We start from the raw sequence: 25430 nt of genomic DNA, 5'->3' as shown, positions 1-25430 counted from the left end.
TCACGATCTTCTCGCGACACACATTTCCGTGACCATCGCTAACAGCACCTAGTGCCAACATTACTGCGAACTCCCTCTGCAATATCACAGAAGGAACATCCAGCTGCTCGCAACCCTACGACCTCGTTCAAACTCACTGAGGTGTCGATAAGGCCGTCTATGTCGCCTTAAAGGCGTTTTAACATCAACTCACCACGTCCAGTCACAAAGGTAACTAATGTTCACGAACGGCACAATACTTGAAGCAAACGTGACTTGAATCCTCCCAATAGCACTCAACACTTCGTATGAGTAAAGAGCTAGTTATCTTTCATAAAAACGATGGTTTCTAAATCCGTGTTGACTATGGGTCAGTAGACTGTTCACTTCGGACATGCATGCTTGAGCTGACTGGTGCGAGATCTGAACGGACAACATGTTTCAGACGTGGAAACACGCCAACCATCTTTCCTTTATGTCGTGCAACTCCTTCATGGTGTTACTATTTTTTTGTCAATGTACGCTGCTGAAAAATTACTAGTATCATTGCAATACATAAATAACGAACTCTGTATGAGTTTCAGATATAGCTTAGACAACATCTCTTTCCAGGAACTATATTTTTATTCTAATTTGATAGGGCATTTCTCTGCTTTTTGAGAAACAAGCATAATGAAATCACGTGTAACACCTGTGTCGTTCAAATGGTTCAACCGGCTCTAATCACTATAGAATTTAACATCTGAGGTCATCAGTCGCCTAGAGTTAGAGCAACTTAAACCTAACTAACCTAAGGACATCACACACATTCATGTCCGCGGAAGGATTCGATCCTGCGACTGTAGCCACCGCATGGATCCGGGCTGAAGCGCCTAGAATCGCTCGACACAGCGGCCGGCACCTGTGTCGTGTTCTACTGCCAAGAAAAGTAAGTTTAATGACTAACAGGTCACAGAAACACGTTGGAACAACAAGTTGGTTGGTTGTTGTTTAAAGGGACTAAACTACAAAGATGATCAGACGAGTGACAAGTACATTACATTTCACGACCGGCTTATTGTTTTGTTCCACCACCGTCAGGCCTCGCTACATTTCCAAGTTGACACATATCGGCAACAATCCTTCCACCAAATAGCACTATTGCTTCAGTAACCGCTCACCGACCTTCGAGGTTTTACAGTACCGTAGCGAGGTAACAGCGATAATTCCATTTTAGAGCATGAGCGAACTGTGTACGCAGCAGCTGTGTGAACACTGTTGTCACATAAATTTTGTCATGAAAACATTTGTGTCCGGTAGCAGTCGTTTTATTGTTACTTTACGGTCGCCGGCCCAGGAAAAAGCCTCTTCTCGATGGAAGAAAGCAGGGAAACAAGAGGTCGAAGTATTCGTGTACTTCCGATTTATATACCGTGTCTTCATTCGTATTTTTCTAGTCGTCCAGTTTTGTGCCTCTCTGTACCTGTGCCCTTGTCAGAGGCCTATCTCGCCAATCCGTCAGTACAGCACGGAATACAAGAAGTTCAACCGGGATGGCTGCAGACTGTTTCAAAAAGCACCACCTGATGGCACTATATTTATTGTTGAGAAGATACAACAAAACAGGTTCAAATTCTGTAATATTCTGAGAGTGCTAAAAATTCTCTTGCCATATTATTAATGATATCGATAAAATAACAGCAGATTTTCGGAAAAATACCGCCCACTCAATCCTGAAAATATATAAAGGAAGATAAGGCGAAAACCATACAGTCTGAACTCAAGAAAAGAAAATTACTATTTGATGACGATTAGTTTGGCACTGGGAAATCTAATGCCACCGGAGGGGCTATTGCATCTAATGGAATAAAGAAAAATCAAGACATTTTCATAGGTCCTGTCGATCTGGGAACTGGGTTCGACAACGTAGAATAGCGCAAGATTGAAATCAGCAGAATAGCACATGGAAGCTGTAGAATTAGTATACAATATACACAAGAACCGAAAGAGAATCGTAAGAATGGATAACGAGTAGAGAAGTGCTTGCAATAGAAAGCATGTACGACAGGGACGAAATATTTTTGCGCTACTGTCCACCTAAACGTTGAAGAAGAAGTGATGAAAAATAAACGATTAGGAGCAGGATTAAAATTTAGGGTAAAATTATATCAGTGCTAAGTGACAAGTGAATCTCAGTGAGATTCAAGAAAAAATATACGACATGCTGAATGCAAGGAACTGTGTAGATATCATAGAATGTGGACTGAAAGTAGACCAAAGAAAGATGAAAGTATTGAAAAGTAACAGAAGTGAGATTAATGATAAATAGAGAAGCACGTCTAAGACGAAGTCTGCTATCTTGGAACTGAAATAACATGTGTCGGACGAAACGAAGAGGACATAAGAAGTAGACTAGCACAAGCAAATGATGCCTTGCTTCGCTAAATTAATCATACAGTTCATGCAATGTTTCTTCATCGACAAAGCCACTGTTACATTTTGTTGTAAAGTTCAATGATCCTACGGGATGAAGAGGAAACAAAACCGCTTTCCTTTAACTATGCCCACCTTAAAAAGGATGGTTGAGGTTGGCTGTCCCATCAATGGTGAAGGGATGAGAAACTATACAGGAGCACTGACCGCAGAAGGACAGCGAAGGAAACTGGCCTTTGAAACGAAATCATTGCTCCCGTGCTTCTTATCCAGCTTTGAGACAGGGTGTCAATGATAAATTTCCGCCTCAGTCTAGTGGAACTCTACCCCACAGGAAAACGATATTCTCCTCAGGCCACGTCTCCCATATTTCAAAGCAACATCCCTATCATCGTGTTGTGCTCCAAGAAGAATGCGCCACGCTGCTCTTTATACCAAATGGCACAAAATACGTACACCTTAGGCCAGTCTTACATTCAGCTACTGGATGGAGGTTCTACAGTCCCTATATGCCCTCTTTATGCTGATTAACTTTACCGTCAATACGAACTTCTGTTTCACACTGAAAATTTATTGCGATAAAAATCTATTGTGTTTCAACCCTACTAAGAGACTGTTACAGACAACACATCAAGTTCTTTGTTGCGCGATGAGTAAACTTTCGTGGGCTCCTCTCACAACCTTGCTGAATGCTCTCCATTATTTGATCAGAAGTACGAAGACAATCTGATCCATTAGGATTGCAGATTGTCCTGTCACTATCAATAGGCAATACCAGTCACCGAAGGTATGCTGTACCACAGTCACTGATTGACATTTATTCAGTTGCAGTGAGCTAAAAACTTTCTGTTGAACGGACGCCATCATACTTCATTCTGAGCCAGTTAACACGACCGATGTCACGTCTTGTACATAACAGAGATCTTTTCAAATTATGGGCCATGCCCGTTCTGTCAATACATATTGCCATTCTGTAATGTCTGTTGAGTAATTAAAAGCCTTTTCTAATCTAATTCTAGAACAAATACAATAACATTGCAACAAAGAGCAAATATTTTTCACTTTCCTCTATTTTTCTAGTATGAAATTAGATAATTCTTTTTTTCAACAATCTGTACTTACTGTGCGGGTATAGGAGAGCAAACTAATTGAAAGACTGAAAATGTGTTCATATCTTCAATTCTCGCCGGGTAATATAGTACATGTCGTTTTGAAGGGATATTCTCACAGCATAATATAGTACATGTCATTTTGAAGGGATGTGATTGAAAAAATTATCTTTTCTTTCGTGCATTTTAGGTTAAGAAGGGAGGGCGCTCTCCCTTACGATCCCATACTACCACAATATAGCTTCGATCTTAATGATTTGTTCATGTTGGTTTCGAGACCTAAATGCCCTGCAGTATAGCATACAATTATGTACTTCGTGACAGGAGAGGCATTACGTTCCACGTTTTGCTTTTCGGCGAGAACGTTTATAAACGGCTATATACACTTTTGTAGAACATAACCTTCGGATCATATGGTTAAACCCGCCATATAGCATCGGAAATAAAGCATACCTCATTACCAGTTCCTATTTGCTCACGAGCGATCGAATGAGGTGGTTTCCAGCTATCTGATTGTTGATGAGTGCTATAAAGGAGAGAGACAATTGATAAATCAAACTAGATAGGCGTCTATGTTAGATAGCTCTTTGCCTTCTTCACGTACCACTGATGAATAAAATGTAATACAACAAGAAGCGGCAGTTCGGTACTTACCAAACTTCATGGAGACGTTCGTCTCCCAACTAGTATTAAATTGCACCTTAATTCCACTTGATTCGGAGCTGACATCCAGCATCAGTATGAGGTATGAACCCCCCCCCCCCCTCCCTTCCCACTCCAAGGCAGGTAAACACTCTTCTGTGGTCATCAGTCCCCTAGAACTTAGAACTACGTAAACCTAACTAACCTAGGGGCATCACACACATCCATGCCCGAGGCAGGATTCGAACCAGCGACCGTAGCAGTCTTGCGGTTCCGGACTGAGCGCCTAGAACCGCGAGACCACCGCGGCCGGCTAAGTGAATACACATGTGATTCTGACTTTTTAGAGTTAATGCATGAACAAGTAGAAGGACCAGTGGAAAAGGAGATGAATAACTACCATAAATACTGAAAATCAGCCCGCTTGGCCATGACGGCATCGAGCGTCTTAAGAAAAATATCAGTTCTTGGTCATAAACTTTTAAACATGGCTGCGTAGTCAGTGACCGTTTACAAATTAAAGTTCTTCATGTATTCTTTTTTAATGATTTTGTGATTAAAGCTTTATCGCTTGATATTTATTTTATACGTAACATGTAAGCTCTGTTTCTTTCTTGTACTTTTAGTACTTATACTTTTTATATAAAAATTTTTTTTCCATAATTTTAGGCTTATGTCATAGGCCAATTTGAATGTTTAATTTCAGATGAAGGAACTAATAAAAGTGTCGAAACCAGGTCAAAAGACAATTTATTGCGACCGACGGCTGTAATTGCTTTAACTTTAGTTCTTGATCACACTGAGGTAACAAAAGTCATGGGATAATGTCATGCGAATATAAGAGTACAAATGGTGGTAGTATCGTGTACACAACGTAAAAACAGGGGAGTGCAGTGGTGAGCTATCATTTGTACTTAGCTGTTTCATGTGAAAAGGTTTACGCCGTGATTATGGACGAACGACGGGAAATAATATACTATGAACGCGGAATGCTAGCTGCAACTAGATGCATGGGACATTTTGTTTCGAAAATCGTTAGGGAATTCGATACTCTGAGATAAATAGTGCCAAGAGAGTGCCAAGAATACCCGATTTCAGACATTACCCCTCACCATGGACAACACAGTGGCAGACGGTCTTCTCTTGACGAACGAAGGCAGCGGCGATTGCGTAGATTCGTCAGTGCTAACAGGCAAGTAACTCTGCGTGAAATAAAGACGTACGATGAACCTATCTTAGGGCAGCAACATAAATATTCGACAACGGGAGGATAATCAAGGCGCCTACGTGGACGCGCTGTACTGCTTGCGGCTTCCGACAGAGGTCGCTGGGGCTGCCGATGGCAGCGCAGAGCAGGGGCGGCAGCCTCCGCGCGTGTGCCGAAGTATTTGGTTCTCCATCCTGTAGGTGGCGTTACTGTCCTTCCAGCTATCAGTTGATATCGTCGCTATTGGCCATCGAATTTGGCACCCCCACGCATGCGCACTTCCTGCCTAAAACTGGCATAAATGGGGAGCCCTGGTCCTGCCTTAGCAGTGTGTTCGTCGCACCTGAAGATGTCGGCCAGTTGCGCTGGCGAAATATTGTGGAGTTTTCACTATGACATCCGACGTCTCGCCCGAGAACCATATATACACTATCGAACAAATCTGCGCAAAGCTTCATCCGATTTCCATTCCGCGACCTATCGTACCTCACATTCCGATCAGTCCTCACATTTATGGTTGAGTTGGCTGGCTAGTGGTGGGCTTAAGACAAATTGCAAAATGGGCTGACACCACTTATAATTACGAGACAGGCGGATCTATGTATGTGGATCGTAGTACAATAGCCTTCTCACAGAGAGCGCTGACAGTTATGACACGAACGAAATTTTAAAGCACCCTGGGAATCAAGTGGTCTACGTGAAAGTGCTCATGGCGGTCAGGTTCGCTACCATCTCCGTGTTAAGCTGTGTGTGAAACATACGTATTGTTAGGTTCGTGTTGTTGAAGATTAAATTAATGTGATCCGTGTGTTAGATAGTGTAAAAATATGGACGTGACTACTGCAGTTCCACGACTGAAGAAAAGCTAGACATCTACATGATAAGATAAAAAGGAGACTACGCAAGTGTCGTTCTCATATACACGTAATCGTGTTGCCTAACATGCGACAAAGCCTTAAACTGCCGTAAAATGTGTTTCTAGTTAAAACGTTTCAACAACAGATGTATTCCCTATGATAGAAGGTACTATTGTGTCATAATTTTCTGAAGAAACATGTAATTATGAGTTTACCGTGAGCTCTGAACTTGTTCGTCTGAGAAAAAAATAGGAGTATGTGTTTTGGACACCACTTCACTATCATTCCACCCGAATTTGGCGACTACTATGACGTCACAGCCCGCAGTGTACCAACAGCCTATCAGCACTCGACAGTGTCAAAGTATTACTTGGTCGGGAGCTCGTAGCAATTTTACAACCTGACGCTGCTGGAAGCACGAGAACTTTTTGTTTGGTGTTGCCTCGGCGATTTCGTTATTATGTACGCAGGAATATAGTTTCTTGAGTAATTATTTATAATGTTTCATGGAGGCAGGTTAAAACTTCTGCAATGTGAAAGTGTGTTCCTGCCCACTGTAGAGACGTTTGAGAGCACCACACGTCTTGCGGCACAGCCGAACAACAGAGCAGTTGCGCTGAGTTCCGCCACGACAAACGCCTGATCTCGCGGCAGCAGCGTATGCAATGGCTCGAGCGGCTGCAGGCGGTTTTGCGCTAATGTGACCAGAACTGACAGGATTCCAGGGATAGCGGGATGCTGGGAATGTTAACGGTTGCTGCCTCGGCTGCCGCACCGCACACAGCGTAGCATATCCCCGGGGTCGCTTAGTGCTGCACCGAGCGTCAAGCTTATAGTTGAGGTATCGTCATCTCCGGCATCTGAGCGCTGGCCTCGTGCTAATAGAAGCTCAAAGGCACAATCATTTCGTCATAAAGACATAAGTTACTGCTTATAACAACATAGGAAGTTATCTTGGAAACAATAAGAAAGGAAGCCTGAAAGAAAAAGCGCTCGGATTATAAAGATGTAAGGCAATGTTCCAGGCTTTGTCCACTAATTACGCAGAGAGGAAGGATAATAAAAGGAACGTTCAAGTGTGGTATTAAAGTTCAGACTGAAAGAATATCAGTGATAAGGTCCACGCTGCAATCCTCAATTAACATGCTCAATAAATGTCACCACCTGCGGTTGGTGACTGGTAATTTTTGGTACTAACTGCAGCTCTGTGTCCGCAGCTCGTGGTTTAATGGCTAGCTTTGCAGCCTCTAGATCACGGGGTCCCGGGTTCGATTGCCAGACGGGTTGGGGTCTTTCTCTGCCCGGGGACTGGGTGTTTGTGTTGACCTCATCATTTCATCATCATCATCACATGATTGGATTGGATTGTGAAAAATTCGGTCCTTGTACGGAGGTTGATTACCGTGCAGTTGAGGGCCCTACAAACCAAACATCATCATCATCATCATCACAGCCTCCAAACGTCATCAAGGAGCCTTTGGTCTGGTGGTGGTCGATTAAAACGAAACATTTACCGTAATCTATATAAATAAAACCGTAAAAGTAAATGTCCGCTACTAAAATATCGTAAATCTCCCAAAGTTCTTCCCCAATTACTGTGAAACATTGACACAAAGTTGTTTTCGAATACGTGTGTGTCTATATATACCAACTGGAAAGCCATGGCACTCTAGTAGGTATATGTAAGCAAGTGCGTATTTTAATGCATCCATGTGTCAAAATTTCAAAGGAATCGGTGACGAACTTACGAAAATTCATGATTTTTAGTGAAACGTTGTTAGCAAAACGGGAATGCTTTTTGACATATGTTTACAGTACTACTATTTAATCTGAATATGCAATAACTATAGACAAAGCTTAAGGTCAGAGACAGGAAGAAAGAGGAGATGGAGAGATGAGAAGGACTAAATGGAGATAGAAAGCGTAATCAATGAGATGGAAGGAGAGGGAGGGAGGAAGGGACAGAGAGATGGGCATAGAAATGGGGGAGACGGTAGTGGACAGAGAGAGAGGGCAGGAGGAGATGAAGAGAGAGCAGGAAAGAGAAGATTGACAGCGAAAGAGGGGACTAGGTGATATATGGACAAAGGGGGAAGAAAGATGAGATGGACGACGACAGGGGGTGCAGGAGATGGACAGAGACGGGGGGGAGGGGGGGGAGGGGGGAGAGAAGGATGTTAGGACGTATATCCAATTCCCATACACATTATAAACGGGAGCTTTCTGTTTTCGTTGTGTTTCCTTGCTTTTCCATTTAACCAGTTCTTTTCCATTTAACCAGTTTAACCAACGTGCGGCTGGGAACAGCGTCACTGAAGCGCCAAAGAAACTGATATAGAAATGCATATTCGAACACAAAACAAGCAAAATACCGCGCTGCCGTCGGCACCCGTGTGTAAGACTAGTCGGCACCCGTGTGTAAGGCAACAAGTGTCTGGCGCAGTTGTTAGATCGGTTACTGCTGCCACAGTGGCGGGTTATCAAGATTTACGTGAGTTTGAACATGGTGTCATAATCGGCGCACGAGCGATGGGACACAGCATCTTCGAGGTAGCGATGAAGTGGGGATTTTCGAGTACGTCCATTTCACGAGTGTACCGTGAATATCAGGAATCCGGTAAAACATCAGATCTCCAACATCTCTGCGACAGGGAAAAGATCCTGCAAGAACGGGACCAACGACGAGAATCGTTCAACGTGACAGAAGTGCAACCCTTCCGCTAATTGCTGCAGATTTCAATGCTGGGCCATCAACCACTGTCAGCGTGCGAACCGCACAAAGGAACATCATCGATATGAGCTTTTGGAGCCGAAGGCCCACTCGTGTACCCTTGATGATTGCACGCCTCGCCTGGGATCATCATCACCGACAGCAGACTGTTGATGACTGCAAACATGTTAACTGGTCGGATGAGTCTCGTTTCAAATTGTATCTAGCGGATGGACGTGTACGGGTATGGAAACAACCTCAAGAACCATGGACCCTGCATGTCAGCAGGGGACTGCTCAAGTTGGAGGAGGCTCTGTAATGGTGTTGGGCGTGTGTATTTGAAGAGATATTGAACAGCTGAAACGTACGTAAGCATCCTGTCGGATCACCTGCATGCATTCATGTCCACTGTGGGTCCCTACGCACTTAGGCAATTGCAGTAGGACAATGCGACCCCCCCAAAGATCCAGAGTTGCTACAGGCTGGCTCCCGGAACACTCTTCTGAGTTCAAACACTTCCGCTGGCCACCAAACTCGCCAGACATGAACATTATTGAGCATATCTGGGATGCCTTGCAACGTGCTGTTCTTCTTACTCTTACGGATTTATGGACAAGCCTGCAGGATTCATGGTGTCAATTCCCTCCAGCACTACACTGGTCGAGTCCATTCCAAGTCGTGTTGCGGCACTTCTGCGTGCTCGCTGGGGCCCTACATGATATTAGGGAGGTGTACCAGTTTCTTTGGTTCTTCAGTGTAAGCTAATAAACAAGCGATTATTACGATCTGCACTGGCTGTTTCTGTTAAAGTATTTAATGCAATCGCTATCTTACCACTAGTATATAAAAAACTACTAGAGTATTTAGCGTTATCAGAGCGACGGCATAGATGTTCTAGTGGCTCGGTGATGTGCTGCCAACGGTAAAATCAACAGTTTACCTAACACGACTCACGAGAAATGATGCAACCATAAGGGCTGGTAGTCGAGGTAGTAAGCTTCCGTAAATTTCTGAAATTTTAGCTCTCGTTTGAACTAGCAAAATAGCACTGAAGTAGCTGAATCATGTGGCCTGATGGCTGGCTAAACCCAGAGCAGAAGAACGTGAGTCCCCTCTTCGGACTACAACCAAAAAGCAATGTGGCTGTCCTCCCTGATCCCTGTTTACAATTTCCTACTCAGAGAAGAACACCTGAATGACCAGCTTGTCACAACTTTATGTGACCAACTGAGACTTTTTGTTGCAAGTTCTGAGGAAACCTTTGTGGAATGCCAGTCTCCGGCGAGTCGTTATCGATAATTTCACCTATCAATAGCATCTCTGCGTGTGAAGATGATGATACCCCTTTTTTTCGTCAATAGTCTAGTTATTTCCATACGACCCAACGCGAATTCGTCTCTCTCCTGCCAACTTCTTCATCTCAGAGTAGAACTTGCACTCTGCACCCTCAATTATTAGTTATATGTGTTCCAAGCTCAGTCTTCCCCTACAGTTTTCACCTTCTGCAGTTTCGTCTAATACTGTGAAAGTTACTCCCCAATCTCTTAATACATGCCCTGCTATCATGCCCCTTCTTCTTGACAATGTGTTCCATGTGTCCTGTCTTCGCCGATTCGGCTGGGGGTCCTAGTTTTCAACAGCCTTCTGTTCTGTAGCACCACTCCTTAACCGTTTTGGGTCTCTTCTTTCCCTCCTTTCTACGGTCCACGATTGACTATCATACAAAGTTTCAAACGTACATTCTCAGAAATTTCTTCCTCATAATTAAATCGATGTTTCATACATAGAATTTAAAAAATCGCGAAATAGTGCCTGTATGTATGAGAAATATCATAATTCTATGTCTTTTCCTATTTGCGTCGGGAAGAAGTCTGAATTTGTAATTCAAATTTCACATCGTTTACGAATTAAATTCAAAAACTTACCCTGTTATAGACATTAGCAATCGTTGGCGCCTATATGATGTTAACAGTTAGCAGGAATATTCGTTTTCTATTCTGACTGCATAAGCGACCAGCCGTGTGTGACTTCCGTATTGCATTACTGTTGCTGAATGATAAATAAAAACTGTCCGCTCTATTTAATTTTACAGACAGGTAACCGTGGTTCGTGTAAATCTGATGAATGAAACATCAGGCCAAAAACGGTGCGTCACGTTTAATGGAGGGCAAACGATTCATCACTATAAAGGTCAATGAAGGCGGTCTTCAGTTTCGACTAGAGTTGAACTCTACCAAAGTTCGGTAGTTTTGGTATACTACAAATGACGTAGTAATTTGTAGGATTACCAGTAGTATTTTTAGCACTGGTAGGGAAAACAACATAAATGAATGTGTAAGAGAGAAACTGGGAACCGACGACTTCTCCTTGATTTTTTATTTGTTTGGTTGTCTATTTTACACTTAATTACAACCGCACATCATAGAATGTTAGTCTAATTTGTATTTTATATCTGTACAAAGTATAAATTGCACGTTATAAGTAATGAAAATTAGCTGCTCGCTCAATTTCAGCGCCTTTAGGTAACCGAATCAATCACTTTCAATACAAGTACAGTTTACTTGGGCCGTGGGGGGTAGCCGCGTGGTCTGGGATGCATTGCACGGTTTGCGTGGCTCTCCCTGTCGGAGGTTTGACTCTTCCCTCGGGCATGGATGTATGTTGTCCATAGCGTACGTTAATTCAAGTTAGATTAAGTAGTATGTAAGCCTAAGGACCGATGACCCCAGCAGTTTGGTCCATAGTCCTTATCACAAATTTCCAAATATATATATTATTTTGTACTCACCAGAACTTCCTTCATCAAGTTAGACGAAGTAGTGAAGCGAGGTTTGATGTAATTTTCTATTGAGGTTTTTTTATTTTACATTTTTGTAGAGGAAATTGCACTTTCTAGCTCTGTATGATAAATCAGTGTTGTTTTCTTTATTTTTATTACAACACCCCTCTGTTTCATGTTACAAATCATCAGTTTTCGAATGAAACTTATATTGTAGTAAGTACTGCTTACTTTCAAGTAACAGACAAGATTATAACTTCGTAGAACAAAAATATTCCAAAGGTTACCCGACCCCATATATGTCCTCGTTCAGTTTCTAGACGATTTTTACGTTTGGTTTCTAGCGGGGCGGAATCTAGTAAGACGCTGATCCCCTATGCAAAGAAAGCGATCGTCAAGATGTAACGCTGAACAAGACGCAACACATCTAATGTAAAGTGGGTACATCCTTAATTGACCAAAACTACTGGGAAAACTACCGTAGTCTAACTTTACTTCTTGTAGCCTACGGCAGTTCTATAACTCTAGTTGTGACTGATGAACTCGAGTCAAGAATTGAGGAAAAAATTTAACATGAGAGACGTTTCGTTGTTGATGGAATGAGCTTGAAACTTCACGGTCTTTACCAACTTCTTAGTATTTATTTGGGCTACAGAGAAGTGTTGCCCACCTGGGTTTCTCAACTTTTGAGATGAATACAAAAATTGACACAAGGGAGCTGCACTGACATTGTCCATAAGGTCCAACAAAGATGACGACACGTTTTTCAACAACATTATTAGTGGTGACGTGACACATAAACATTCAAAAGCAAAGCGTTAGTCAGTCGAATGGGACCATTCACTATCCTCAAGAGAAAATAAGTCTGAGCACCAAAATGGTTGTGACCAAGGTGTTTTGGTATCGAAAGGGCGTCCCACTCATGGAATTTATGCGTAGACGATAGATTAATAATGAAGCTGGCTCTATCAGATCCTTCATCGAATACGCCGGAGCATTCGGAACAAACGACATGGACTGTAGTTGAGTGGCATTGTGCTTCTTCACAGTCACAGCCGCTGCATGTTGTTCATAAAAAAATGGTATTACACATTTTCATCATAGGCAACTGTTTCTTAAAACCAAAATCGCCTTTCGAAAAAAAAAATTATAGATAACATTTACAACAGCGACACCACAGATAATTCAAGTGAAACCAGTCAATCCACCTGTCACTGATTATACGATTTAGTTAGAGTTAAGATTTGCAGTTGTTTAATTAATGCGTTAACTTGAGCTGGTAACACACTCTATCAGAATCCAGTTAAATGTGTGCCAGTCAAAATACCAATAAATGTCTGTTACCATAGGATTTTGCTAATCATGATTGGAATAGAATCCACATTTCGACATAATATTCGACATACTGAGGCACCGGCTTTCTGAATATAGAACTGAATCCAATATTCATTAATAGCTCCCACCAGTAGTCCACACACAGTATTGAATTATTAAACTGCTTTCATTTGGAGAGATTTAATGATAGCAATGAATAAATAAATATGTAATACTAATTTAATAACAAAATAGTACATCCAGTAAGCGACTTCTTGAATATTAATGAAATATTGACAGCGTTAATAAACAGCTATTACGAGAGGCAGTTCAACTTTGTCTGAAAGTTACCGCTCGATTCCTAAAACCTCTAAATGCCGAACAAAATACCGTTTAAATGTGAAACTGCTTGTTATGGAGATTAAAAAATAAATTCGTTTCGCTTGTATGTCAATTTATTATGGCATTTGACTTCATAGGTTCTGTCACAGTATTCGATAATATTAAGAGGAGTACGTTTAGAGCAATTTGGGAGACGTGGTCGGAAGTCAATGTAACTTCTTAGACATAAACACTATTGGCGGGTATGTAAGTGATTAGAGCTAAAATTCTCAGTAACAGGGAGAATAGCCACCAGAGGACATAAATGTTGTTCGTGTTTAGAGCTGTTATAAGGCTAGGTAGAGTATGTAAGGGGTGTGAACAGCATCAGATGTTGATCTCTGTGAATGACACAGAGATGCCGCAAATTGGCTGAGACAGCGTTATCAGCGCCTGACAGGTTCAAATGGCTCTGAGCACTATGCGACTTAACTTCTGAGATCATCAGTCGCCTAGAACTTAGAACTAATTAAACCTAACTAACCTAAAGACATCACACACATCCATGCCCGAGGCAGGATTTCAACCTGCGACCGTAGCGGTCGCTCGGTTCTAGACTGTAGCGCCTAGAACCGCTCGGCCACTCTGGCCGGCCGCCTGGCAAGGTTTGAAAGGTTCTCCAGTTGGCCAGTCGATAGAATGGTGCAATTTCTACCAGGTGTAGAAGTATGAACCGGAATTTCGTTGCAATAATTTTACGCCTGTTGTTTGAAACTAATAAATAATATTTTATTCAAAATAATCTCCATTGGTATTTATACATTTCTCCCACTTCTCCGGCAGGCTGTGAATGCCACCCAAAAAACCGTTATTCTTTTGTAGCGAACCAGTCAGCGAGCCATTCTCGTAGATTTTCATACGAATTGAACCGTTGTTCAGCGAAAGCGTGTCCCAGTGATGCAAACAGGTGATATTAGGACAGAGAATAAGTTGCATGCTCTAGCATTTCCCAATTGAACGCCTCGATCGTTCGTTTGACTCGTTTTGTGGTGTGCGATGGGGCGTTATCACGGAGTCTTTTTCCATATAACTGTCGTTTTTCACGTATTGCTCGATTTTAATCGTTCAAATTATTGATGGCAGCGGTCAATGTTAACGGTTTCACCAGGTTTTAGCAGCTCATAATAGATGACACCCTTCTAATCCCAACAAACGCAGGGCATTGTCTTCTTTCCAAAGCGGTTTGATCTTGGAGTGGATGTCGGTGGTTTGCCTGGATTCATACATGATTTACGACGCATAGGAGTCTCAAAATATATCCATTTTTCTTCACCTGTCACTATCCGATAGATAGAAGCGTTTCTATTGTACCTGGCAGGCAGTATTTCACAAGTGGTCTTTCGACTTGCTTGTTGTCTTTCATTCAGTTCATGCAGAACCCATTTTTCCACTTTCTGCGCCTATCTCATAGCTTTCAACGGAATAAAAAAGGCTTTCTATGTAGCAGTCAATTGTTTTGCGAGCTAATGCTGAGTTTGACTACCGCCTTCATCCGATAAAGCTTGCAATTGGTTGTCTCCCAACTTCTTCGGTCGTTTCCCAAGCTCGTCGTTTTTCACGTTCAAATCACCACTTTTGAATTTTTTGAACCACTCGGTACACTGTGTTTTCCCAAGAGCATGTTGGCCGAAAGCTTCGACAAGCATTCAGTGCGATTCTTCAGTAATTTTAGTCAGGTGATAACAGAAAACCAATGCTGTTTGATTCGTTGTTCCTAAGCACAAAACTCGACATATTTAATGGTTTGAAACATATTCCAGTGAATGGAACTTGGGTTAATGTTGACATTCGTTGTCAGCCAGGTAGCGGATGGCGCTGCAGACGCAGTCTCACGGGCCGTACTGATGGCTAGCACCTTCTATTGGGAAATTATGGTTTCATACTTTTACAGCTTGTAGGCTTGTGGAACAATCAGATGTGGTTCGATGTTGGTGACAGCAGGCGAACACCTCATCAAGCTTCCAGGGGGTCATGTCTTGACCACCATTAAGGAATATCGCCGTATAGCGCACAATGTACAGTCGTGCTCAAAAGTATCCGAACGACCTGAATTGCATTTCGCCTGATTCGCATGCAACCCACATAACGCAGCTGTCTAGCAGGTCCTCTAATCGCTCCTTGGTACAGTCGTTTGACTATCGAAAATGGCTCCAACAAGTCACCACTAGAAAACTCCGCTCTATATCGCAATAATTCAAGATGTAAAGTAATATCACGATACTACAAATACCAGGGAACACCTTATCACAGGTAAGACTGACCTTAAGGCTTGTAAGCTCACATTTATTGCAATAAATGATATACCTGAAATGTTACCACTCCCATTATAACGTCAGACAGGTAATGCACGTAGTAAGTTCGTCATATTCATGATTTCCTCTTCAAAGTAACGTACCGTACTTGTTATTTAACACAAAATGATATCAAAAATTTAAGTTATTCACTCGCAGCTAGTTGAGAATATGTATGAACTTCCAATGACACGACGAACCGTCTCGTTCTGCATTTGGGTTCAAACCCAGGTCATGCAGACTAAGATTTCGTGACTGACGGAAACTAAGAGTCACTCCTAAATAGGCATACAGAGAGTGATGTACCTCGATTTTAGACAGTATCAGTTGGCAAATATCAACTTTAAGTTTCATAACGTAACTAGGCGCTTCAGTCTGGAGCTGCGCAGCCGCTAAGGTCGCAGGTTCGAATCCTGCCTCGGGCATGGATGTGTGTGATGTCCTTAGGTTAGTTAGGTTTAAGTAGTTCTAAGTTCTAGGGGACTGATGACCTCAGATGTTAAGTCCCATAGTGCTCAGAGCCATTTGAACCATATTTTTCATAACGTAAACATTTTTAACGGACGCGAATTCCTACCCAGCATCTATTGACCCTGTTAACGAACTACGAGACATGTTAAGTATTGCTTCTTCGCAAGTAACTTACTTGAAATGCCGTGATATAAACATTGTGTTGGACAGGGATTAGAACCCAGAACCTAATCGGATAGTTATCGAAGCACAATCAACTGTGACATATCGGATTTTCTCGGCAGTAGCTAGATGTTTTAACTGAAATGACGAGACGAAACATAACTTTTTTCCTTCCCAGGACTCCAACCATGAACCTATCGCTGTTATATATTAGAGAAAACGAACGTTAAATATGTGTTTGTTACATCAGCAGCGACATGTGAGCACGTTTGAACTAGAAATAATATGATGAAGAGTTCAATGCTGACTGGGAATCGAACCCCACACATACCGTTGTTGACAAAACACGAAGAGACGTCAGCTACAGAATTTTTCTCCACCAGCAGCTCGGAATAACATCCTTGAACTTAGAGTGATCTCTCAAATAGTTCTATCTCTCACTGGGAGTCAAAAACGTCAGATATCGTTAATGTTGACAACGAATGAAAATGCATTAAAAATCAAAATTATTATCCATCAGCTGATAGGTGTGTTCTCATGCTAGAGCTTGATAATACATAGTGAAAACTTTAGTGCCGGGCCAGCATTCGAACCCATTCAAGTGCAATATGTGGAGAAGTTGAGAAATCTGCAGTTTTAGAAAAACAACAAATTGTAGTCGAGCTGTATTGTCACGAAGGGATCAAATTCCGCGTTAAGGGTGGTCTCAGTTGCATTCCAAGTTCAGAACCAATTTTATCGACATACAGAAGACCAAATAAAAGATGGAATAAGGATCCTGAGACCCTAGATAGCGTTTATTTCGTCACTGTAAATAAATAACTAGTATAAGAAAGGTTACTGGTGACAGAGTTCCCACATTTCGCCACTCTCGACTTTATTGTGGTGCAACCTAACGACTACTTGGTAGAGAAGGAATATCATGTTAAATGTGAATTTCAGACCACAATGCCATTATACATTCTTCACTAGGCGTAGCCAGAGGAGAATAGAATCTGTCTCTCCCTATTAAAAATCATGGGCAGAAGTTGGAATCGAACCCACACCATCATCATAGAAACCTTTCATCAATCGAACAGACCACCAAACCATCTTCTGTATGACTCATTTTTCTTTCATAACACCGATGCGGCACGCTCGATGAGAATTCTGACACACAGGCTCCCTGTAGCTGTTTGCAGCATGTTCAGTACATGCATTTACTTGGTTGACCGAATCGCCATGAACTAGCTGGCTCGGCTACCCAGTGCATACATTACAAAATAATCACCGAAATAAAATCATGTAACTGCCACCTACACAGAACTGGCAACAGTGTAGGATGCAGAAATTTAAAGAGGAAGTGTTCTTTTCCATTTGAGGTACTCTATTGCACTATCCGTTTGTTGAAAACGTCGTGCAGTGCAAAAGAAAAGCTGTAACTGTCTGTCTCTCAGAAGTCTAGATCCGGCCATATGCGTTATCTCACAGCACTGTGGAATGCAGAAGTTCTTTCTGGAGGAACTATTGTTGACTTCTAGAGGTGCTGTAGGTAGATGACAGCTAGTAGTGTCACGCTAAGTGTCACACACCGTAGATAAGATGTCGCGAGTTCCATTTCATGCGCTACTACATTTTTTACAATGGAATTCTGCTGTCTGCTGAAGTTAAAAATTTAATGGAACTTTGAACATAATTACCTCCACTTCTCAACACAAAATATCCGCATGTGGAAAAGGGCTAACTTCTGCGACATTTTGTTCTTTTCAGGCTTAATAGACAGCCAGGCATCAGATGCATCTCGAAGCTTTTGTATTATGTATGGGGAGAGCGCATCGTGCCAAAATAGTCAGAAAAGTATTTTCTACATTAGCTGTCGTCTGGTAGTGGAATTTTATTCTTCTTCAAACCTTGTTTGACAGCTTTAACTCAGAACAAGTTTTCTACATGCATGTAATCAATAAACTGCATGTGCAATGTCAGACTGTTATACACTCCTGGAAATGGAAAACAGAACACATTGACACCGGTGTGTCAGACCCACCATACTTGCTCCGGACACTGCGAGAGGGCTGTACAAGCAATGATCACACGCACGGCACAGCGGACACACCAGGAACCGCGGTGTTGGCCGTCGAATGGCGCTAGCTGCGCAGCATTTGTGCACCGCCGCCGTCAGTGTCAGCCAATTTGCCGTGGCATACGGAGCTCCATCGCAGTCTTTAACACTGGTAGCATGCCGCGACAGCGTGGACCTGAACCGTATGTGCAGTTGACGGACTTTGAGCGAGGGCGTATAGTGGGCATGCGGGAGGCCCGGTGGACGTACCGCCGAATTGCTCAACACGTGGGACGTGAGGTCTCCACAGTACATCGATGTTGTCGCCAGTGGTCGGCGGAAGGTGCACGTGCCCGTCGACCTGGGACCGGACCGCAGCGACGCACGGATGCACGCCAAGACTGTAGGATCGTACGCAGTGCCGTAGGGGACCGCACCGCCACTTCCCAGCAAATTAGGGACACTGTTGCTCCTGGGGTATCGGCGAGGACCATTCGCAACCGTCTTCATGAAGCTGGGCTACGGTCCCGCACACCGTTAGGCCGTCTTCCGCTCACGCCCCAACATCGTGCAGCCCGCCTCCAGTGGTGTCGCGACAGGCGTGAATGGAGGGACGAATGGAGACGTGTCGTCTTCAGCGATGAGAGTCGCTTCTGCCTTGGTGCCAATGATGGTCGTATGCGTGTTTAGCGCCGTGCAGGTGAGCGCCACAATCAGGACTGCATACGACCGAGGCACACAGGGCCAACACCCGGCATCATGGTGTGGGGAGCGATCTCCTACACTGGCCGTACACCACTGGTGATCGTCGAGGGGACACTGAATAGTGCACGGTACATCCAAACCGTCATCGAACCCATCGTTCTACCATTCCTAGACCGGCAAGGGAACTTGCTGTTCCAACAGGACAATGCACGTCCGCATGTATCCCGTGCCACCCAACGTGCTCTAGAAGGTGTAAGTCAACTACCCTGGCCAGCAAGATCTCCGGATCTGTCCCCCATTGAGCATGTTTGGGACTGGATGAAGCGTCGTCTCACGCGGTCTGCACGTCCAGCACGAACGCTGGTCCAACTGAAGCGCCAGGTGGAAATGGCATGGCAAGCCGTTCCACAGGACTACATCCAGCATCTCTACGATCGTCTCCATGGGAGAATAGCAGCCTGCATTGCTGCGAAAGGTGGATATACACTGTACTAGTGCCGACATTGTGCATGCTCTGTTGCCTGTGTCTATGTGCCTGTGGTTCTGTCAGTGTGATCATGTGATGTATCTGACCCCAGGAATGTGTCAATAAAGTTTCCCCTTCCTGGGACAATGAATTCACGGTGTTCTTATTTCAATTTCCAGGAGTGTAGATCACATCAGAGAATTCGCATATATCGTTGATGATTAATTTCTCACTCATGTTTAGTATTGTTTTAACAACACTAAAAGAAACCTTACAAAAATTGTGCACTGTATTAAAAGAAAAGAAATAAAACTACCCACGATAACATTAGGACGAAAGTCTGTTTTGATAAAACTGAGTATCTGTACACAAGTGTGCCTCTATCGGCACGAATTAATAAAATACTGCCCACTTAGATTTCGATTGGGTCTGCGTTTAATTGGTATGCTGTGTCATACTCAACAGTTATGCAAATGTGGCATTTCATAAATAAAGTTATGTATTCCTAGAGACCCAAAATTTGCCTGTCAGCAGCGGAACGTGGCGTTACCTGCTGTGCAGCATTGTAAGTTCTTTACCATTGCCCTATGAGCTGAAAGTATTTTCTTGCGATTTCCTTATCGATGTTTGATCTGACTGCTTGTAGCTCTTTCACAGAAGGGATAAAAACGTTACATTCAGCGAGACTGGAACCTCGAACTATAACAAACACTTTTGCAGAGCTCAGCACGTCACCACAGAGCTAGCGAAGAGGTATGTATTGCGCATTTCTTACGAGGCCAATAGAGTTTAGAACTCGTAAACCGCTATTTAAAGGACGATTTTGGTTGCGATTTACACGTGCAACGACTTTCCTGGGCTGAAAACTGTAAATTTACAATCTTTTGTTACATCTGAAGCGATAATAACTCAGATTATTCAATGGAAATGACAGGAAAAATCAAGTGAATTTTGAGGCTTAATTCCGTGCACACCAGGAAGTAACTTGTCGATCACAGAGTTGCCAAATATACCTTGCCTTGTTGCCAAATCTCAGTTACAGTACTAGCAGGAAGAAGACGAACCGATGTGATCCTACAGTGGGCTGGGAAGTGACTACAGCTGGCCTTTCAAAGACGCGGCTGTGACGGCCTGGAATACGTAATGCGTCTGACTCGCATTTCTGTAACCAGGTTTAGGGACTGGACCGTAGTTACTAATAATACTCAGAACTGACTGCAAGCTAAGTATCATAAATCAGTAACTCTCATTGTTGTTTTTATATTTCTTTCGTAACTGTACTCAAACCTAAGAAACTCATTCACCGACGTTTTCGTGCCTTGCCGATAGTCGAGCACACCAAACAAATAAAAATTTTTGGCTGTCATCCTTTATCGTGAATAATTTCAACAGTTGCTGTTGCAGTCATGTTTATAATCTTGAAATAAAAATAAAAAAGAATGTGTGTGTGTGTGTGTGTGTGTGTGTGTGTGTGTGTGTGTGTGTGTGTGTGTGGGTGAGAGAGATAGATAGATAGAGAGAGAGAGAGAGAGAGAGAGAGAGAGAGAGAAAAGATGAGAAGAAGAATGAGAGAGAGGGTAAAAAATTGTTGTAAAGAAATTGAATACCGGTATGTAAAGAACTCTTTCATTAAAATAACAAGTTCCATATCATTACGAAGTGTCGTATTCATGATCTATGGAACAAGTATTAATCCAATCTAATCTAATCAATCATATTGCTGACTAGCCATGAAGAGTCATGAATTACCGAAGTTTTCGCCAATATCAGTAACCAAATCTAAACTTGAAAATAAAAGACGACAGTTTTTGTAATAAACCGGAACTCCTATCAAGACCCTTTCATCCCTGTTAACTAACCACGAAAGATGTCTGATATACCTCCATTCAGAAGTAACAAAGTAGGTTTGCATTGAAAGATGAAGTGCATGATGTGAAGTTCTGTGACGGAGGTACGAACCCAACACGTAATCGGATTGTTAACTAAGTAAAATCAAATGTTACGTATCGGTTTTTCTTACCAGCTGCTAGGTGTTTGAATCTAAATTAAGGATACAAATTTTTGTGCGTGAGCGACAATCGAACCGCACTCCTATTGTTCATCTTTATCTTCCACAAATATAGCTTAAGTATCAATTGCTTACTCACCAACAGTAAGATGTGTGCGTGTTTGACCAGAAATTGTTGGAAACACATGAACAGACATTAAAAATACAAGTTAATTTTCACTAGCAGGTCGGTGTGCACGTGATAGGGCTTGAAATGAAATTATGAATATTTTTGTACTGGACCAGGAATCGGACCCACATACTTACCTTTGGAGGTGACCTGGAGAAGATTGCAGTCTTGTAAAAGGAACGAAATGATTGAACTATCCTGTTCCGAGAGATTCAGATCCTCGAATGAGGCCGGCCGGTGTGGCCATGCGGTTAAAGGCGCTTCAGTCTGGAACGGCGTGACCGCTGCGGTCGCAGGTTCGAATCCTGCCTCGGGCATGGCTGTGTGTGACGACCTTAGGTTAGTTAGGTTTAATTAGTTCTAAGTTCTAGGCGACTGATGACCTAAGAAGTTAAGTCGCATAGTGCTCAGAGCCATTTGAACCATTTTTCCTCGAATGAGCAGATACGAATTCGATTCATAGTCCAGCACCAAATTTTTCAACGTCTCTAGTTCAATCAAGTTCAAGTAAACTAAGAGCCCTGTTCCTTTAAATGGCTATCGGTTCATCAAATAAAATTTTTTAATGTAAGTAAGTTTACTGGAGACAGTATTTCTGTTTACAGTGACCTCCGCCTACGTCACTTCCCAAAGAAAACCGGCTCTGTCCAGTTGGGAATGAAGGAACATGATGTTTAATGCGGATTCTGAATTATAACGTCTTTCTCTTGAGGTTACCAGAGGTAAAGTAAATCTGTTTGGGCCTCTTCAAAGTAAATGCTTGTACCCACACATTGCACTTGTGATAGTTCGTTCCACCAGACCACATTTCCCAGCCCCAGGAGTGTGCTGTAACGGATGATGTGCTTAGCTTACAAAATTAGTCACGGTGGAAAAAATGCGAGTCTATTAAATGGTTAAGTAAAAGGAAGCTTATGATGCGGAGATTATGCTATTCTCACGTCAGCACTATGTAAAGACTCTTCTGGGCATCATAGCCTCGATGTGAAGCCATTTTGAAATTTTCACTAATCCAGGAAATATCTTAGTTCGAGAAAATCCACTGTGAAGTGTGAAGTTGCCGGATAATTCAATTATTACCGTACTTATTACTATCATTTTCTTCATACTGCTGCTGGAAGACATGTGCTTGAAGATGATTTAAGGCCTTTTGGTCATTATAGAGGTAGTTGCCCAAGAACAGGTTTTTTCCCTGTCTACGGAATCATTTTCATGTTAATATCAAACATCAGCAATTACTCGTAGATTACATTAAAACGCGCTGCCTTTCTTCATTTACTTGCGGCTAGAAATGGCTGTCGAATACTGCCAAACCAAAAGCCAAGGGATCTTATTGCCTTCCGAAATACGTAGCTGTCAGTTCTTCCATATGATTTGGTCGACGTGACCTGTTTCAAGTTGAGTATGACAGAGAATGTTTTAGAAAATCAATTGTATTCCTTTGCAATAAACAGAAAGATTTTCATTCTAAGCTATCGAAGTTCAAAATTTTCGGAATATTGGTCCAAATTTAATATTCGCTTCTATAATGTAGGAAAGTATTTCACAGTTGCAAAACCCGCATCCCATTCATTGTCCTTACGCTTAGTCGCTGACCACAAATTCTAGCTCAGAGTGACACCAGTTTACGTAACATAATGTAGCGAAGAATGTTTCCCAGTGCTCTTCCTCATCGGAAAATATGCAATTCACTCATTGGGCTCCATTAGTACACTGTAACAGTAATTTCTGTGTGTATGCGATGCATACCAATTGTAGAATTCAGTGGTGCTCTCTCTTCCACTTCTGTATACAATATGACTGACGTAAACGGACCCCTTTATTATTACAGGCCCTGGGCGGTTCAACATCATACTGACAACAGTAATATGCTTAAACTGACTACCTCACTGTTTGTTTTACCTGATTTTGCAATCTTTAAAATAAACCAACATGACCTTCCATTGGGAGACATTGCGTCCCCAATTTTCCTCGAGTGAAATTTGTCATTAAGCTTTTTGCCTTCCAACCAGCGAAATGCGGCAGAGTACGCTCGGTAAACGATTCACAAACCACGATCTAGTGCCGTTAAGACGATTTCTTTAAACACTGTCGTAACTGAAGGAATTTAGTTTCTCCTTAAATCGTCTTATGCAACAACGTTCACAGATATCTGAAATAGGAAAATCTCTTTATCCAGGTACGAAGGTTGCAAAACAAACTTCCCACAGTTTGTGTCAGGTTGATCTTTTCGTCTGATAGCACTGCGTAAGTATTTTGTCTAAGAGGTATCACAAGTAGTGTTCCTGTAGCTGTGGGAATCATTGGCTGAAAACTAGTTTATCACCAGTGGGTACAGCACTGCTAAATATTCAAAATGATTATCAACCTAAGTCTGAGTTCATCTACAAACTGAGGCGTATTTATAATATTGTAGCAAGACTGTGTATCGTTGTATTCCTTGAGTGGGCATCGGAAGGCGTTTACACACACGTATACGAGTCGTACAGAAGATGGCTTGGTGGTCTGTTCGATTGATGAAAGGTTTCTATGATGATGGTGTGGGTTCGATTCCAACTTCTGCCCATGATTTCAAATAGGGAGAGACAGATGCTATTCTCTTCTGGCTACGCCTAATGAAGAAGGTATAATGGCATTGTGGTCTGAAATTCACATTAAACATGCTATTCCTTCTCTACCAAGCAGTCGTTAGGATGCACCACAGTAAAGTCGAGAGTGGCGAAATGTGGGAACTCTGTCACCAGGAACCTTTCTTATATTAGTTATTTATTTATAGTGAAAAAACAAACGCTATCTAGGGTCTCAGGATCCTTATTCCATCTTTTATTTGGTTCTGAACTTGAAATGCAACTCAGACCACCCTTAACGCGGAATTTGATCCCTTCGTGACAATACAGCTCGACTACAATTTGTTGTTTTTTTAAAACTGCAGATTTCTCAACATCTCCACATATTGCACTTGAATGGGTTCGAATGCTGGCCCGGCACTCAAGGTTTCACTATGTATTATCAAACTCTAGCATGAGAACACACCTATCTGCTGATGGATAATATTTTTGATTTTTAATGCATTTTCATTCGTTGTCAACACTAACGATATCTGACGTTTTTGACTCCCAGTGACAGACAGAACTATTTGAGAGATCACTCTAAGTTCAAGGATGTAATTCCGAGCTGCTGGTGGAGAAAAATTCTGTAGCTGACGTCTCTTTGTGTTTTGTCAACAACGGTATGTGTGGGGTTCGATTCCCAGTCAGCATTGAACTCTTCGTCGTATTATTTCTAGTTCAAACATGCTCACATGTCGCTGCTGATGTAACAAACACATATTTAACGTTCGTTTTCTCTAATATATAACAGCGATAGGTTCCTGGTTGGAGTCCTGGAAGGAAAAATGTAATGTTTCGTCTCGTCATTTCAGTTAAAACATCTAGCTACTGCCGAGAAAATCCGATATGTCACAGTTGATTGTGCTTCGATAACTATCCGATTAGGTTCTGGGTTCTAATCCCTGTCCAACACAAAGCTTTACATCACGGCATATCAAGTAAGTTACTTGTGAAGAAGCAATATTTAACAAGTCTCGTAGTTTGTTAACAGGGACAATATATGCTGGGCAGGAATTCGCGTCCGTCAAAAATGTTTACGTTATGTAATTTAAAGTTGATATTTGCTAACTGATACTGTCTAAAATCGAGTTATATCACTCTCTGTATGCCTAGTCAGGAAT

Source organism: Schistocerca piceifrons, chromosome 4 (assembly GCF_021461385.2).
Source record: "Schistocerca piceifrons isolate TAMUIC-IGC-003096 chromosome 4, iqSchPice1.1, whole genome shotgun sequence".
NCBI lineage: Eukaryota > Metazoa > Arthropoda > Insecta > Orthoptera > Acrididae > Schistocerca > Schistocerca piceifrons.
The sequence above is the reverse complement of the archived record's forward strand: the minus strand, read 5'-3'. Positions refer to the sequence as shown.